The sequence below is a fragment of the Ambystoma mexicanum genome, chromosome 12, assembly GCF_040938575.1.
Source record: "Ambystoma mexicanum isolate Mex_15411 chromosome 12, UKY_AmexF1_1, whole genome shotgun sequence".
NCBI classification, from domain to species: domain Eukaryota; kingdom Metazoa; phylum Chordata; class Amphibia; order Caudata; family Ambystomatidae; genus Ambystoma; species Ambystoma mexicanum.
Genome location: NC_090936.1, coordinates 1,165,543,034 through 1,165,559,380, shown reverse-complemented (window position 1 = coordinate 1,165,559,380; position 16,347 = coordinate 1,165,543,034). Strand labels below are relative to the sequence as shown.

Below are 16,347 nucleotides of genomic sequence, written 5' to 3'. Positions count from 1 at the left end.
AATTCCAACACCCCTACACAAAAACGTTTGTGACAAAATCACCAACCACCTGAGATCAAAAATAGACCCAATACAGAAGGCCATCAACCTAGACTGGGCAAATACAACCACTGGACCACAGATTAAAGCAAAACTCATCTGGCTTGAACCAATCACAGAGGAAACACTGATCAAGGACACCAACCTTGCAGGATCTCCAAGGGACCCCTGCACCGCAGACGTCTTCAAAGGCATCCTCAACCACAGAACCCCAGCGACACGCTTCCAGAACCTAAAAATTCTATCACTCAAAAGAGGAATAGTACTGTCCTCCTTCTATTCAGCATACATCAAACCCTGATTTTAAAAAAAGGTCCGAAAGCGCAGAAGACCCAAGCAACTACAGACTGATAGCCAACCTGCCCTACCCAGCAAAGAACCACGTCTACAAAATACATCTTAAAACACATCAAAACAAACAGAATACTCGACCAATCACAAGTTGGCTTGAGACCGATGAGAGGAACAGAATCAGCACGTCTATCAATATGGGACGACCTGAAAAAACACACAGACGACACCCAATCGGCCCTCCTTCTATTAGACATTTCAGCGGCTTTTGACACAATCAGCCACGCAACACTAATAAAAAGATTGATGGAATGTGGCATGCAGGATCCACACTAAAGTGGATTACCTTATTCCTAACAAACCGAACCGGAAAAAACCTACCTACCACCTTTCACCTCAAACGCCAAAAATATATCCTGCAGAGTCCCACAGGGTTCCAGCCTCTTCCCCCTACTTTTCAACATCTACATGTGTCCACTGATGAAAATAATTTGATCCTACGGATTTACCGCCTACAACTACGCAGACGACACAACTAATTGTGAAAACAAACAGAGCACAGGAACAAAATAACAACCCTCAACAACTGCCTCACTGACATATACAACTGGATGACAACTAACAACCTCAAACTGAACCTGCCAAACACGGAAATAATGCTCTCACCCGCTGGGTTCGACGAAGGGAACCCACAATTGGATTGGCCAATCGGCATGGGAACGCAACAAGAGACTACCAATGTAGTAAATAACCTAGGAATACTCATGGACAATGGTCTAGCACAGGAACCGCAAGTCAACGCAATCGCCAAAAAAAGCTTCTCCCTCCTATAACTACTCAGATCCCTGATACTCACAAGAATTAGCTATGCAAACAGCCTCTACCTAGGAATGCCAGAAAGACTCACCAAGAAACCCCAAAGGGTGTAAAATCCAGCCGCCAGGATCCTACTAAGACTAAACAGAAGAGACCACACCACTCCAGCACCGAAATCCCTACACTGGTTACCAGTAAAAAAGCGCATCAAATTGAAAGCACTCTGCATCGCCCACAAAGCATTGCCCAGACAAGGAGCTGAATTCCTCCAAGACAAGATTAGCCGGTATCGCCCAGGAAGGGAACTAAGATCCAGCAACAACCTACAAATGGAGGCAAAACACCACGAAAAAAGGAAATTTGTCGGAACAGCATTCTCACGTCTAATTGCTAACATCTGGAACAACATGCGCAAAGTAATTAGAACCACAGAAGACCACATTACATTCAGGAAACTGCTAAAAACCTGGCTATTCAGCATACAATGACAACCGAGAAGGGACACCAGCAACAACAACACCGCAGACAAACATCTAGAGAGGAGACCAGAGGGACCAAAGAACCGCAAATAAGAACCTGGCTAGATACCATCAAGCGGCATTCAAAGGGCCGACCCCAGAAAGACCAAAACAAACTGACCGACTTTACTAACTCTCTTCCCTTCCTGCTCCTCCTACATAACTGACACCTCTACACCAGATCTTGGACTAGCTACACCCAAACATACAGAGCACCATTACTATGCTGACATCCAGCGTGAATCACCCACATAGCCCAATACCATCTAAAATGCAACAACACACCAAGATGCCGGAGTACCTTACAGCTATGACCACCTGTGACTCTGAATCCCTTATGGACACCATCTAACCAGTGCACACGACCAACCCATCATAACCACACAACACTAACACCAACACAAAACACTACCACACACCCGAGGCATGGAATCTTACCCATACGGTTACAATGCACGAGGCCGCTCGCAAGTGATCACATGCAAAATACTCACAGACGCCAGTTCCTCCTGGTTCGGAACCTATCCTCTAACCCTTTTCCCTACTAACCCCTCCAAACCCACTTTTTTGCAGATCCACGCGAACGCCTAGAGACTGCCTATGGGTGGTAGCGGTGCAGTACAAATCAACTGAACATAACATAATGCCAGTAAAGATACTATAAGAAAACATGCCCATCATGGCTCTGCCTCACACTCCTGTTGGCTTTGCCTTAAAAATTGTCTTGTCACAACAAAAAAATCATGTCCAAACTGGCTGCACAATGCAGGCGAGTCTAGATGCTTAATAATGCTCATCATGTTTGCTTTACCCTTGATACCCGGTAATAAAAGCCACGCCACAATAAGAAATGGCTTAACTGGCTGCCCTAAATGCTAGTCTAGATACATAATAACACTCATCATAAAAGCACATATCATTTATATTAAAAGAAAAAAAAGCTAAAAGGAAAAAAGAAAACAGCATTTCGTACTGGCATCTATGATGGATACTGTCAAGATCTGAGTCTACCTCCCCTTTCTCCTCACCCGACTCTCCTGAGGTGGATCCTTGACGGTCGGTTTCGGTCTTCTGGGGTTTCTCTTTAATCCTTGCACCCTTGCCCTTGGGTGCTCGAACCTTCTTTTCGTGTAGGTAAGGTCTGGCCCCTCCGGAGGCCACCTTGACAGAGGCAAAGACCTGTCCTAGGGGAACCCCAGGGGGCCAGCCTCAATCTAGGCGACTCCAGCACAAAGGCAGAAAAAACCCTAGTTCATAGATGGTCTTGATTATGAGTCAAAGAGATGGCACAGATGATCTGCAACTCTTGTCGTGGATCCAGAGATGTGAAAATACAATCCAAGGGTAAAACTCAATAAACTTCGCAGAGGCGAGCGAAGCAGTAGCACAGAAATGACTGAGGATACAGAATCAAGTAAGAAGGGTGCTGCCGAGTTGGCAGCAGGTGAAAGACAGCAGAAAAGAAGTAGCGGAACTCGGTGCAGAGAAGTGGCACCGCGTTCAAAAGGCAGGAAATCGAACCAAAACGGCTGGGTTGGAAGTCGAGCAGATAGGAAGGCGCTCTAAGCAAATGAAAGTAGTGTTTACTGTACAGAGCGACAGCGACAAGTTAGAATAGGGTGAAAGTAGACTGGGAAACAAGGAAGGCAAAAGTAAGAAGACGGTAACACAGAAAAAGGATAGACAGGATAGACAGGAAAAAGAGGAAAGGAAACAAGCGTAGTTCAGGCTCGCTACAGGAGGGCTGTAGAAGGAGCAGAAATCACGGAACATAGAAACGAGTAAGCAGCACTCGGAGCGTTGAATGAAACAGCAACAGATACAAAGCGCCGAGCAGGGGGGCGGAGCCTGCCTTTAAAGGCACCGCGCCATGTTGGATGAGGACTAAACAGATACTCGGGTTCGGAACTTCCAGCGACTCCAGCATTTCCAATCCTGGTTCCTGACAGATACCCATTAAAAAGTGCATTGTGATTCCGATTCTAAGACGGCCACCGAGAGGAGAGCAGAGTGATCGTGGAGCCCTCACCCCCCGGGGCCAAAGACAAAGATTGATTAAAAGAGCCTTCCCCAGGCGAGGATTTATCAATGTAGGCTGCAGTGGTGGAGTACAACAGCCCAGATCGCTGGGGGACTTTGGTAGAGGTGGGTGTGCGGCCTTCATCTCTGCAGTGTCTGAGGTGTGGGGGCACTGAGCCCGCGGCCAGTGTAGGCCAAGCTGAGAGACACGGTCGCAGACCGCAAGCAAGAAGAACCACTTGGGGAGACCCAGGGCGGCCGAGGATCCAGTGCGGCTGCGAGACGGGGTGGCAGAAAGCAGCCGCTGTCAGACGGCAGAGTAGCCCGTCAAGAAGGAGCTGCCTGCGATATTTGATGCCCACTGGGGCTGGATGCGTGGAGCAGGGACTCCCTGCTGGCGAGCACCAGCGGGAAGATCGAGGCAGAACCGAGCCGCCCCTGCGAAGCAGCGGCTCTTCGGAGAAATCTGGAGCTCAGCAGGGGCCATACCCGTAGCCCAGTGCTGAGAGCTGCACAGCGGAGAAGAGCACCCGAGCGGCCAAGAGGCCCGGGAGGGGCCGCGCAGCGAAGAGGCAGGAAGGCGGCAACCTTGAGGGGCTCGACTCCCCCACGCACAACCTTGGGGGAGAACCATCACAGGTCTGCGTGCACCCTGGCCCAAGGAAAGGGTGCAAGCAGGCAGAGGCTGGCCAGTGCAGGCAGCGATCAGCAGGCAGTGATCAACAGCTGTGAGCAGAGTGATGTTGAGGAGTGGCGGAGGGTGGCGGGAGGCCCCCTGCCCAAGCTTTGAAGCCAGCACTTTGCAGAGAAGACCAGGGGGGGCCCTGTGGTGTTATAGCAGGGGAGGATGGAGGGCCAATTGAAGCACATTTTGAAACTGCATATGGTGCCTCAGTAGCCGCACCCCCATCCGGAAGAACAGCAAGGGAGACAAGGGAGCAAGAGGCGTACCATACATAGGAGACAGTGACCGGTGGGGCCCTGGCCTCCCCGGGCCAATCCTGAGGCCGAATAGAGGGCTAAAGAGTCCATCTACATCCGTGATGGGCAAGGAAGAATAAGGGAGAGGCCATTTGGTCGGGCACAGGGCAGAGTGATCCTGGCACCAAGGACAGGAGGAGGGTCATTTGAAACCTGAGGAGGACAAACAGTGGCTCAACTGCGCACAGTTCCAACCCTCACGCACAGTCAAGGGCAGACCCACAAAGCGGCAGAGGGAGGAGGTTCCTACGCCCTGAAACAATGTCCAGAAGAGTTCAGAAGGATGCAAAACAATATCAGGAAGAAGAGGCGGGGGCAGCCCGCCTCCCCCATCAGACCTGCCTACGCACTATAGCCACAAACAAGGGGAAGGACATGCAAGCTTCCCCAAAGTCTGTGAAGAAACCACAGGACGACAATCTGCAGAGACTCTGGCACAGAGACAGTGAGGTACCGGCTGGGGGAGATCTGGGGCAGGAGAGGGTTTGGGGGCCCTGGCAGGCACTGAAAAAGATTAAGTGGTCACCCAGGGACAAGAACACCTTTCAGTCACAGTTGAGCATGATGCGAGCAAAACTGTCCCAATCGTTGCAAGAGGTAAAGGGGTACATAAAGACAGTACACGTCTGCAATCATTATCCTGCGCAGGTATTATCAGGGCAGTTTCTATTACATTTGGTCCCCAGGGCGAAACACTAGAATGCATCAATCCCTCCTCCCCGCGCTCGCCAGTCCCAAACGAGACGGTTAAGTAACTCCTACCCAAGGTCAATAAATCAATCACTGCTAAACAAATTAAATCCGTTTTATTACATCATGATTCAAGAACTTTGCAGTAATTCCTCAGACAAAGCAGAGTACACAGTGTATACTACTTTTAAAGTTTTGTGTCAATTTTGAGTCTATGTTAAGGGCACTCTCCTTGACTTTGTTGCTGCGAAAGCATTTATTGCTGCTGCATAATCAATTTTTTCAACAGGTTCATTCTCAATTGAAAGTATTGCAAGGGCAGATGGCCTTTCATTGGCCAGCGCAAGTATGTCTTTATCAGTTTCAATTTACTAAAGCTCCTCTCACCACTTGCCACTCTAATTGTTAGTAAGAGCCTCATGACAACCCACACACTTGGAAACAACCAAAGTGTTTTTGTATGATGGATGTGCTGCAGAACGTGAAGGGGCATAATAGAACTCTTCAGAAGCAATGGCTGGATATGTCCCAGTTCCTCAGCCAACTGGGAACCATCTAGATCAGATTCTGGTGCACTATCACCACCCTTTGTTAACAATTGCTCCCGGTGCTTGCACAGTTGTATCAGTTCTTCTTTTCCAGGCAAGACCTTTATGTTTTACATGAAACCCCATCTTGTACTGTGCGCAGACAACAGGGAAAAACGCCTTTCAAGCAAAGTAGTCATGGCGTCAATCAGGATATACAATACGGCTGCTTTAAAAAGTTCTTCTTCATTCTCAGGGGTCTCGTCCTGAGTCTCATACGCAAACATTTTCTTTTTTTTCCAATATCGTTTAGTTGCCTTAAAAGTAGGGTCAACATCTGAAAGTAAGGCTCTCTCTTTTGCTGTTGTTACAGCAGACTCAAAACCAACATTCCTATAACTTCTGACAAAGGCAATGCAGTTCTTAAGCAGGTCATTGCAGGCCGGCAAATCAATATGTTTGGACTACATGGATTTGCTTACAATGTTCACCTCAAATAGAAGGTCATACCACACAACTAAAGTACAAATAAAACTGAAATCTTCCAAGTGTAAAGCAAGAGACTTAGCCTCCGAGGACAATGTTGGGTCATTAACTTTTTTCCTTCAATGCTCATGAGTGCTGTGTGTATCTCAACAAATTGATACCGTGCAGATCTCAATAATAATAATTTAGCATTTATATAGCACTACGAACCATCAGGCATCTGAGCGCTGCTTATTATTACCCACAGTGTGTGGTGCTCATTTATTGACCTCGGAAGGATGAAAGGCTGAGTTTGGCCCTGCCGGGATTCGAACCTGCGTCAGCAGGCTCTGCACAGATGACCGGCTATTCAAGCTTTCAATTCTACATTCCCATTGTGTTTCACAGACCTTTTTCAAGGAAAGATTTGTTACATGCTCACTGAGAATGCTCCAGCGTTTGGATGAAGCAGCAAACAAATGACAGAGTCTTTGAAGTACAACAAAAAGAGAAACAGCTTTCACAGAGGCTTTGGAAGCATCGCCAACCACCAAATTTAAACTGTTCCTAGCAACATGGGTTAAAAAATGCACTGGGGTATTGTACTCCTTTGTTTACCCCAATCATGTTTGCACCATTATCATACATCTGGCCACGGCAGTTGTCTATCTCTAGACCGCATTCTGACATTTCAGAATACAGAAGGTTTGCAAGTCCTTCACCAGATGCGTCATCTGCTGGGCAATACCCTATAAAATATTCTTTCACAGAAATGTCTGACTGTAATATCCACAATTCCTACAGTGTAAAACAGTTGCTCGGTGTGGCCGATATCTGGAGTACAATCCAAAATAACAAATATTTTGCAGCCTTCACCCTTTGTAAAATTGCATTCTTTACTTGAGACCCCATTAAACTAATTAGTTCATTCTGAATGACATTTCCGCAATAGTGACTGTGGATCTCTTGTGAGGTCACTCGATGCAAATGATCCATCATGATTGGATAAAATGTCCCTAGTAGTTCAACAAGGGTTAGGAAATGTCCATTGTTTAGAGCAAGTTACTTGTTTGAAGAGCCAAATTATTTTTGGACAGAAAGACAAAAACGGATATAATTTCTTTCAAGCACAGCCCGCCAATGCTTGGTTGCTGCCTGTATTTGATCTTGCATGACAGAATCAATAGAACATGTCCTGTGAGGCACCTTTCAGCATCCACCCACTTGCCACTGGATTTGGCACGTTGAGGAGACCCTTTGTGCATTTTCAAATAGTTACCAATATGCTTCCAGTTATTAATGCCATCACTACCAAGTTTTGATTTTGGCATAGGGTCAAAAAGGCTACAACAAAAACAGTAGATGATCAGTCAAAATAGAATATTGCAGACATGGCATGGAGACTGTTTCTTTGTTAGGTAATACCCTGAGCCCATATGAAGACGAAAAGTGACTATTTTTGTCATCCTTTGGGTATGAATAACTAGGAGGTGGCATAGCCGGTGGCCCTCCCATTACAATTTGATCACGCACATGTACAGGCCTTGATTTAGACCAAAAAGTAAGGTCTTCAAACCAACATGTTTTAGTGCCTTGCTTCTGTTGGTCATCATTGCCCTCTAGTGCTTGGGTTCTTGAGGCCTCATCTCTTGAAACTTGTGGCATGACCACAGGCAGTACCATTTCCTCGGGAATTACTGTTGCCTGGCCTGGTGAAGTGCGCTTATCTACTTCTTTTGAAGTCTTCTCTTCCCTCCTGTAAAATGAAGACAGTACTTGGCACTTTTGATACCTTGTGCCACTTGTTTTTTTCTCTGCCAGTTCTGTGCTACCGAAGGGCTTATTGGTTTCGATATTGCCAGTACGTTCAAAATATCTGAAGTAAAAGAAATAGCCAGAAAGTATGGCCCAATTATAACATATTGCAATATTCTTGCTAGGAATAATCTAAACTCCCCAAAACTTTTTTCAGTTTAATTGATTCATTGATTGCCAAGCAAAGCAGCGATAAGGAGGCTCCATTCTAAAGGTGCTGAGTCGAAAGAGGGCCACATTTGGAGAGGCTACATCATGCCCATACCTATTTGAACAATACTTTTCTAGCATTTGGACAAATACAATGTATGCCAATTCCTACCACTGGCAGACAGGTTCCAGTTCACCATCTCACATTGCAAGTGTCAATCCCTCTCTCAACCAAATACGCAGTATTCCAACTACAACAAAACAAGGCTCTGAATTGGCAGATGGGGTAAAAGGGTAGTCTGAAAACTCCACTCATTACCATGAGCTGCACTTTAAGGTTTGAGAGAGGCAAGAAGAAAGGGCTGCTTGAATTAGGACCATATGGCACATTGTTTACAAGGTTTCCTTTCAATTACATCTCCCCAATAACCACAAACGGGTGAAATCGGGTCCGAGATTTGAGCAGTTTTTGGAGTGCTGTTTGTCATGTAAAAGTCACTTTTAAAGTGATGGTGCTTTCAGATAGTTCTATTTGTGGGAAAGAAGAGCAGAAGGTCTCAAACACAGCCTCTGACTCATTTCACATAGCCATACAGTGGAAACATCCTACTTATCTACAGTGCAGATGCCAGCCTCCAGATCATACAGGCAGGCCGCATCTGGCCAGAAACTCAATCGATCGAATACAATATTCCTCAGCTGAATGGTCTTTGTTTTAACCATTAAGAAAGCAAAAACTGAAATGGAACAATACAGACGTGAGGAATCAGAACACCACAGGAGCGCTGCAAGCTTCGTTACGAGGCAAGAGTGAAGCAAGGGGCACTAAGGTAAATAAAAATCAGGGTGTGGCCTGAGGGTAAGAGCATCCCTCACTTCACCTAGGGCCAACTTCCCACATAGGCTGTAGTGACTTGCACGTCTATGAGCATTCACTTTTCAATACCCGGAGGGTGCTCTGTGCCAAAGGAAAGTACTAGACAGCAAACAACTCTTCTGACGAAACATCAGAACGAGGCATTCAGCTGATGGAAGCACAGAGGGCTAGACTCCAATTCATAGAGTCCTCCTGCAGCCCTGGAGCTTAGCCAATTTGCACATTCCGGTGTGCATTTTACAGCAAGTGTGATACAGCAGCCTCTACCCAGTCCTGGTCACAGTGCTCTCTCCCAGTTACATTTCAATTCCTCCTCCTGCGAGTCACATCTACCCCTACCCTCAGCTCTCTTCCATCTCACTCTTGCCCTTTAACTGCCAATTGCCTCCCCTTCTCACGTGCAATCTCTGCCCCCATTCTGCTTCTGCTATAGGGCCTATATTTTCCTCACTTTCGTTACCCCTTTCTTAATCTCACTTTCCTCACCTTTTCCTTGGCTATCTCGTTTTCTGTCCCACTTTAATTTCTTTTACTCTGTCTGCACGGCTATTCTTATTTGAGCCTTACACGCGCGGGGCATAATCTCTTACAGTGAAAGACACCTTACATTTGGTCACTTATTAAATGGCAGAAACGCTTTTAAATAGAAGTGGAACCCATTCACTATCTGTCCATCGCACATGGCATTCAGGGGCCCATGTAGAACTTTTCAAAGTAATTCAACCCACAGGACAGGATCTCAAGTAGTCCAATTTCTGGACTAAAATATTAAACCTCATATCAGATTGCATTCTGGTACTTGTATGCTGTTTATATAACCTTTACAGGAATGCAAAACGAAATGCATAAAAATGGCAGCTCCTTGTAAGAGGATTAGAGAAAGCTTCTTCTGCCCATTTTAAAGAAACAGGAGTGTGAAAAAAAAGCATGTGACAAAGTGACCATTGGTCTCACTGCATTACTAGTGGTCGAAGTGTCACATTTCAGAGTTATTTTGTATGTAGATTACTGTTGTGCAGCAGAAAACATTTACATCTATCCATGCGAGGGGCTCACTCCACAGGGCCAGTTACACATGCATGTAAACCTCCAGAGATCTTTGCACTGCATGCGTTTTCGAATTCCGGCCAGAACCTTTCTGCCCATCATCCTTGCCCAGCCAATGAAAGGAACCATTTTGCTGTTCTAAACAATGAAATAAAGATATACCATCAAAGCTCAAACTCGGATCTTGTCCGCGGCACCGAGCAAAAGCAAAGAAACCGACTCATCAAATATATTCCCCTTTGGTTTATGGGGAACTTTACCATAGGCCCACGTGTACACAGCGCAGGTTCACCCTGTCGAGAAATGGTAGCTGCACCACTGCAGCCAACTCAGTACGAGAAAGGGCTCCTGCCAGGACGAAGAACAATTTGCATGGGGATAAAACATCAATGGAACCATGAAAATAAGTGTAATTAGTTCCATATATTCCTGCACCGAATCCTAACTCTAAACATATGAAGTTCTCCGAACTGCAGAAAACAGTACCAAGTTTCTGATCTGTCCAATTAAAATGAACAAAGAAGAAAGGTTGCGGCTGAAAGTGCCCAGAACAGCAGCAACTTCCAATATACGCTTTCAACTTGAACTGAGAAAAGTTTCTGCCATGGAGACTTTTTTTTGGGACAGAACAGAGTGAAGCTACGTTCTGCCATTTACCCTTTCAGGCACAGGACAAATTCTAAAGGGGAAGCAGGAACACAGCAAAGTGATTCCAATAAACTCACTCGATCCAACTGGGGCAGGCGTCTACACGTTGGAAACAAATCTGGGCTAGAAAAGTGTAAAACAAAATATTCCCATTTACCAGCTCTTGTCCAGAACGCACTCTGAACTATGCAAACTACTGTTTAAGCACAAGTTGAACGCTATGTACACAGTTTAAAGGAACATTTTCTAAAATGTTAACAGAAGCATCAGGCTGTACCTACCTTCTTTCTGAGTAGTTCTGCACACAAGGGAGTTGGGGAGGCAATGCAGTCTTCTTTCTTTGCGCACGGGTCTGGGTAGAAAGCAATTGGCGTGTCGGGTGGGAACCCGGGAACGCTCAAAGGCAGATGTCTTTTTTCCTTTGTGGTGTGTTGTTCCTGCTTGATTACAAAGGCGGGAGGCCACCAGGAAAGGCGCCCTTTGATGCCACCACCCTATGTGGCGTGAAAGTTCAGATAGCCTCCGATTTCCGTAACAATACGCAAGTACTATGCGACTGCCAGATAGCAGCGGCAGCTACTGTGCTGCGGCTACTCTCCCTGTGGCAATCGCGCCCCACACCCAGGGAAATTTCACCCTCCACGGACCAGGGCAATTGCGCCCCAGGCAGCCACCTGCTTCGCCCGGGTCAAGAAACGGGCCGAATTATTACATATGTAGTCACTTACACCAGAGCAGGGTCTGTGTAGCAGCTGCACAGCAGTCACTGCCTCTGCGAGCATTAGCCGGCGCAGGTATTATTACATATGTAGTCACTTACACCAGAGCAGGGTCTGTGCAGCAGCTGCACAGCAGTCACTGCCTCTGCGAGCATTAGCCGGCGCAGGTATTATTATATATGTAGTCACATCAGAGCAGGGTCTGTGCAGCAGCTGCACAGCAGTTACTCCCTCTGCGAGCATTAGCCTGTGCAGGTATTATATATGTAGCCACTTACACCAGAGCAGGGTCTGTGTAGCAGCTGCACAGCAGTTACTGCCTCCGAGAGCATTATCCTGTGCAGGTATTATTAGATATGTAGTCACTTACACCAGAGCAGGGTCTCTGTGGTAGAGGCACAGCAGTTACTGCCTCTGCGAGCATTAGCCGGCGCAGGTATTATTATATATGTAGTCACATCAGAGCAGGGTCTGTGCAGCAGCTGCACAGCAGTTACTGCCTCTGAGAGCATTAGCCGGCGCAGGTATTATTATATATGTAGTCACATCAGAGCAGGGTCTCTGCAGCAGCTGCACAGCAGTTACTCCCTCTGCGAGCATTAGCCTGTGCAGGTATTCTTAGATATGAAGTCACTTACACCAGAGCAGGGTCTGTGTAGCAGCTGCACAGCAGTTACTGCCTCTGAGAGCATTAGCCTGTGCAGGTACTATTAGATATGTAGTCACTTACACCAGAGCAGGGGCTGTGCGGTAGAGGCACAGAAGTTACTGCCTCTGAGAGCATTAGCCTGTGCAGGTATTATTAGATATGTAGTCACTTACACCAGAGCAGGGTCTGTGTAGCAGCTGCACAGCAGTTACTGCCTCTGAGAGCATTAGCCTGTGCAGGTATTATTAGATATGTAGTCACTTACACCAGAGCAGGGTCTGTGTGGTAGAGGCACAGAAGTTACTGCATCTGAGAGCATTAGCCTGTGCAGGTATTATTAGATATGTAGTCACTTACACCAGAGCAGTGTGTGTGGTAGCTGCACAGCAGTTACTGCCTCTGCCAGCATTAGCCTGTGCAGGTATTATTAGATATGTAGTCACTTACACCAGAGCAGGGTCTGTGGTAGGTGCACAACAGTCACTGCCTCTGAGAGCATTAGCCTGTGCAGGTATTATTAGATATGTAGTCACTTACACCAGAGCAGGGTCTGTGGTAGGTGCACAGCAGTTACTGCCTCTGAGAGCATTGCAGAGCCTGAACTGCACCGCAAATGAGCTTCAGAACAGCTACTGGGTCTACAATACCAACAACAGGCTGCCCCGTGTCATTTCAAAACAAGATGTTTAGAAAGTCACGTACTTACCATGTTTACTTGTGATAAGTACAATGCAACGAATGACAGCTTATTTCCAGGGGTTGCAAAAGGCCTCCTCTTAACAATATAACAACGGGGTGAGAACGTCTGAGTTGATGGATGCTGAAAGAAATGCATTTAAAGTTCACTACAAGAGCTGGCTGGCAGGCACTCACCTGATGCTGCCTGGAATCAGGACATGAGCGTTTCCTAAAGGCTAGTGTCTAGGTCCATTGCGAGAAACGGACCCTAGCAACGTTCCGCCTCCACTTCATCACGTGGGCCGCTCGGCATCACGTGGGCCGGTCTGCATCACGTGGGCGCTCGGCATCACGTCGGCCGGTCTGCATCACGTGGGTTTGTACGAGCGGGAAGGCAACGCGCATTTCGTACAGTTGATTGCTATTTGGTTTATGGCAAGTCTTAAAGTTATCTCATGTTGATTGTTACTTTAATGCAGAGCGGCAATATCGGGAAGGGGGTATTTTTGTGTATTTTGGAGGTTTGTAATGTGCATTAGGTGTGAGATTTACTTAAAGTACAGGCGGATTCTGTTCTTTTGGGGGTTTTCTCATGCAGATGGGCGATTGGGGTACAGCGCATTCCTCCCATCCCAATGGGACTTCCACTGTACCAATGAACAGTACTACAAATAGTTAAGTTATCCTCCCCAATGGGGAGGGAGGGAGGCTTGGAGGAATTGTTATGTGCAGCAGATGTGAATATGTGTTTTATGGCGACAGACGCATTTGTGTATGAATTTCCAGCATAACAGTTAAGTTATTTTTTCTCCTGCATGGGGTGCGATTTGGCATTCCCTGGGGACGGGGTTGTTCATTTGCCCCGTCGTAATGTGTGGCAGAGAAGGCTAAAGGGAGGACTTATATTGCTTTCATCATCAATCACACATTTAAAGTTCTTATGAGACCCGATAGCATTGTGTTTGTTTAAAAGTTTGCCAATACTTTCTAAAATGCCTTTACGGCGTGATGACATATTTCACGTATTTCTGTTAAGTCGTCGTGATGTTTTCACCTAGGACGTCTCTACCTGCTTTGGAAGAGAATGATGGAGGAAGGAGCACTCCATGCCGTGTACGGGCAGATATTTATTTTTTTATTGTGTATTTATAAGGCGCTTATACGTCTCGGAAGTGTTTGCAGCGCTAGGTATATTTAGGTGCCGGTGGGTTTGTTTTTCCTATTTGGATTTTGGTTGCAGCAACAACGTATCTTTGGGTGTCTTCATGGGTGGTATTATCTCCATCCCGGCTCCCCCCAACCCCAAACAGAAGTGCTTTGTGGGCGTGCCGTGCACGCCAAGAGAATTTCGTCTGCCAGCAGCAAGTCGGATTATATGCCATTTTTCTTCATCCTTATCTGCGCAACACGGCTTTCACTGTTAATGCAGCAATGCGCTCACCCAGTTGGAAATTAAGCCCCATGTCGATCCCATTTTTACCACAGCTGCATGCTTGCTTCTTTTTCTGCACAGGCTCACGCGGGCTTGGATGCTCTGGGGCTGTGAGCCCTCCTGCTCTGGGGATGATATGTGCCGCCACCAGGGCGGGGGAAAAGTGTGGCGGCAGTCCGGGGCTCTGGATGAAGAGCAGCGGGCGGGGCTGAACTTCCCTTGGCATGATTTCTGAAACTTTACTGCCTTTACAAGGTGATGGGTTCTGATTTGAACATTGCAGGGAGATGTGCATACCTTTACCGCTCAGTGCTGCCAGGCAGTGCTTTGAGCTGTACCGGCAAGGGTCTGTACGACAAGATGTCTTTCTTGATTGGAGCGCACGAGAGAGCGGAGATGCAACCCAGTCATTTCTCGCCACTACGAAGAGCAATGGAGACAAAGCTGCTGATGGGTTGAGCGCAAGTGAGGGACGCCGACGCTGCTGCAGAGAAGGTCCGGTGCCAGTGAGGAAAAGTAGGTGGGCATAACCCCTGCAGCCGTCCATTTGCCTTTACCCCCAATTCTTTTGCTCATGCAGACAATGCTTTAAACCCCCCATGAATTGGCATGACACAAGATTTCAATTGGCAAAATTGGCCGCAGTTTTATTTCCATGACAACAGAAGTATTTGTACACCATAGTGACCTCATTCTGTACATGTGGCGCTTGCTTGCCGGATTTCCTTTGCTTCCCCCTATACTTGGTATAGTAGGCCCCCAACTCCCCCGACCCATTGTACCTGTCCTATCCTGCCCGTGCAGGGGTTCGTGGGTGGGGAGAGCGCCGTTTGTTTTGGGGGGGAAGCTGAGCCTTATTTGTTCCTACCAGGCGCCCCCGCCGTTTAGGCCCCCAAGAGGCGCTGGTCCAGAAGAGCGAAGACCCATTCTGTTTCCTTCTGGCTCATCCGGAGTCTATCATTTGTGCTTGGTTGCCCAAACACCGCCAACTTGTCATCCTCTGACCTGGGTGCCCTGCGACAGCGACACCCGGGTGCGTCCTACTCGTATTTCGTGGGTGGGTGGGTGGAAACGAAATTCCTCTTCCTTGTTAGGTGGCGGCGACCGGGTCCCAGTGCAGGAGCGAGATGCATGGTCCCCGATCCAGCCTGCTTTTATCCTGCAGGCCCCGCCCCATTCCTTTTGTTTACCCTTCGCGGGCTTTCCGGGCTCTTGAGTTTCTTGGCGCCGTTCCGCCCCCTTGCCCTTTACCCTTCCGGGTGAGGATCCCCGCTCCCGGCGGCATGACCCCGCAGGGGTTACCCTGCTGCCTCCTCCATTTTGTGGAGGTTTTACGTCGTCAGCTCCATAACCCCTGCAGCCGTCCATTTGCCTTTACCCCCAATTCTTTTGCTCATGCAGACAATGCTTTAAACCCCCCATGAATTGGCATGACACAAGATTTCAATTGGCAAAATTGGCCGCAGTTTTATTTCCATGACAACAGAAGTATTTGTACACCATAGTGACCTCATTCTGTACATGTGGCGCTTGCTTGCCGGATTTCCTTTGCTTCCCCCTATACTTGGTATAGTAGGCCCCCAACTCCCCCGACCCATTGTACCTGTCCTATCCTGCCCGTGCAGGGGTTCGTGGGTGGGGAGAGCGCCGTTTGTTTTGGGGGGGAAGCTGAGCCTTATTTGTTCCTACCAGGCGCCCCCGCCGTTTAGGCCCCCAAGAGGCGCTGGTCCAGAAGAGCGAAGACCCATTCTGTTTCCTTCTGGCTCATCCGGAGTCTATCATTTGTGCTTGGTTGCCCAAACACCGCCACGCCAACCGGTGGGTTCCCGTCCACCGTTGGCTCTCCCTTCATCCTCACTCCTCACAATTCCAGCAATTTGGTGCAAATGTTCCAAAAAAAGAGCTCCATGCCCTTTGGGGATAGGTGCACACCATCGGCTAGGAAATACTCGGGGGTTTTCTCGTTAATCAGACCATGCCTGATCT

General features: G+C 47.6%; 2 protein-coding genes across 6 annotated transcripts in view; one reads left to right on the top strand and one right to left on the bottom strand.

Annotated features, from left to right (window-relative positions):
* KICS2 (KICSTOR subunit 2) overlaps nt 1-13,326 on the bottom strand; it is a 62,400-nt gene extending 49,074 nt beyond the window's left edge. Inside the window, exon 1 of the mRNA XM_069629790.1 lies at nt 13,125-13,326. The gene's annotated coding sequence lies outside the window, so the exon portion shown is untranslated. The remainder of the gene's footprint in view (nt 1-13,124) is intronic.
* N6AMT1 (N-6 adenine-specific DNA methyltransferase 1) overlaps nt 13,251-16,347 on the top strand; it is a 454,595-nt gene continuing 451,498 nt past the window's right edge. For 4 of the 5 annotated variants that reach the window (XM_069629785.1, XM_069629784.1, XM_069629782.1 and 1 more), the window contains exon 1: nt 13,251-13,364. The gene's annotated coding sequence lies outside the window, so the exon portion shown is untranslated. The other variant, XM_069629783.1, reaches the window with a different exon arrangement.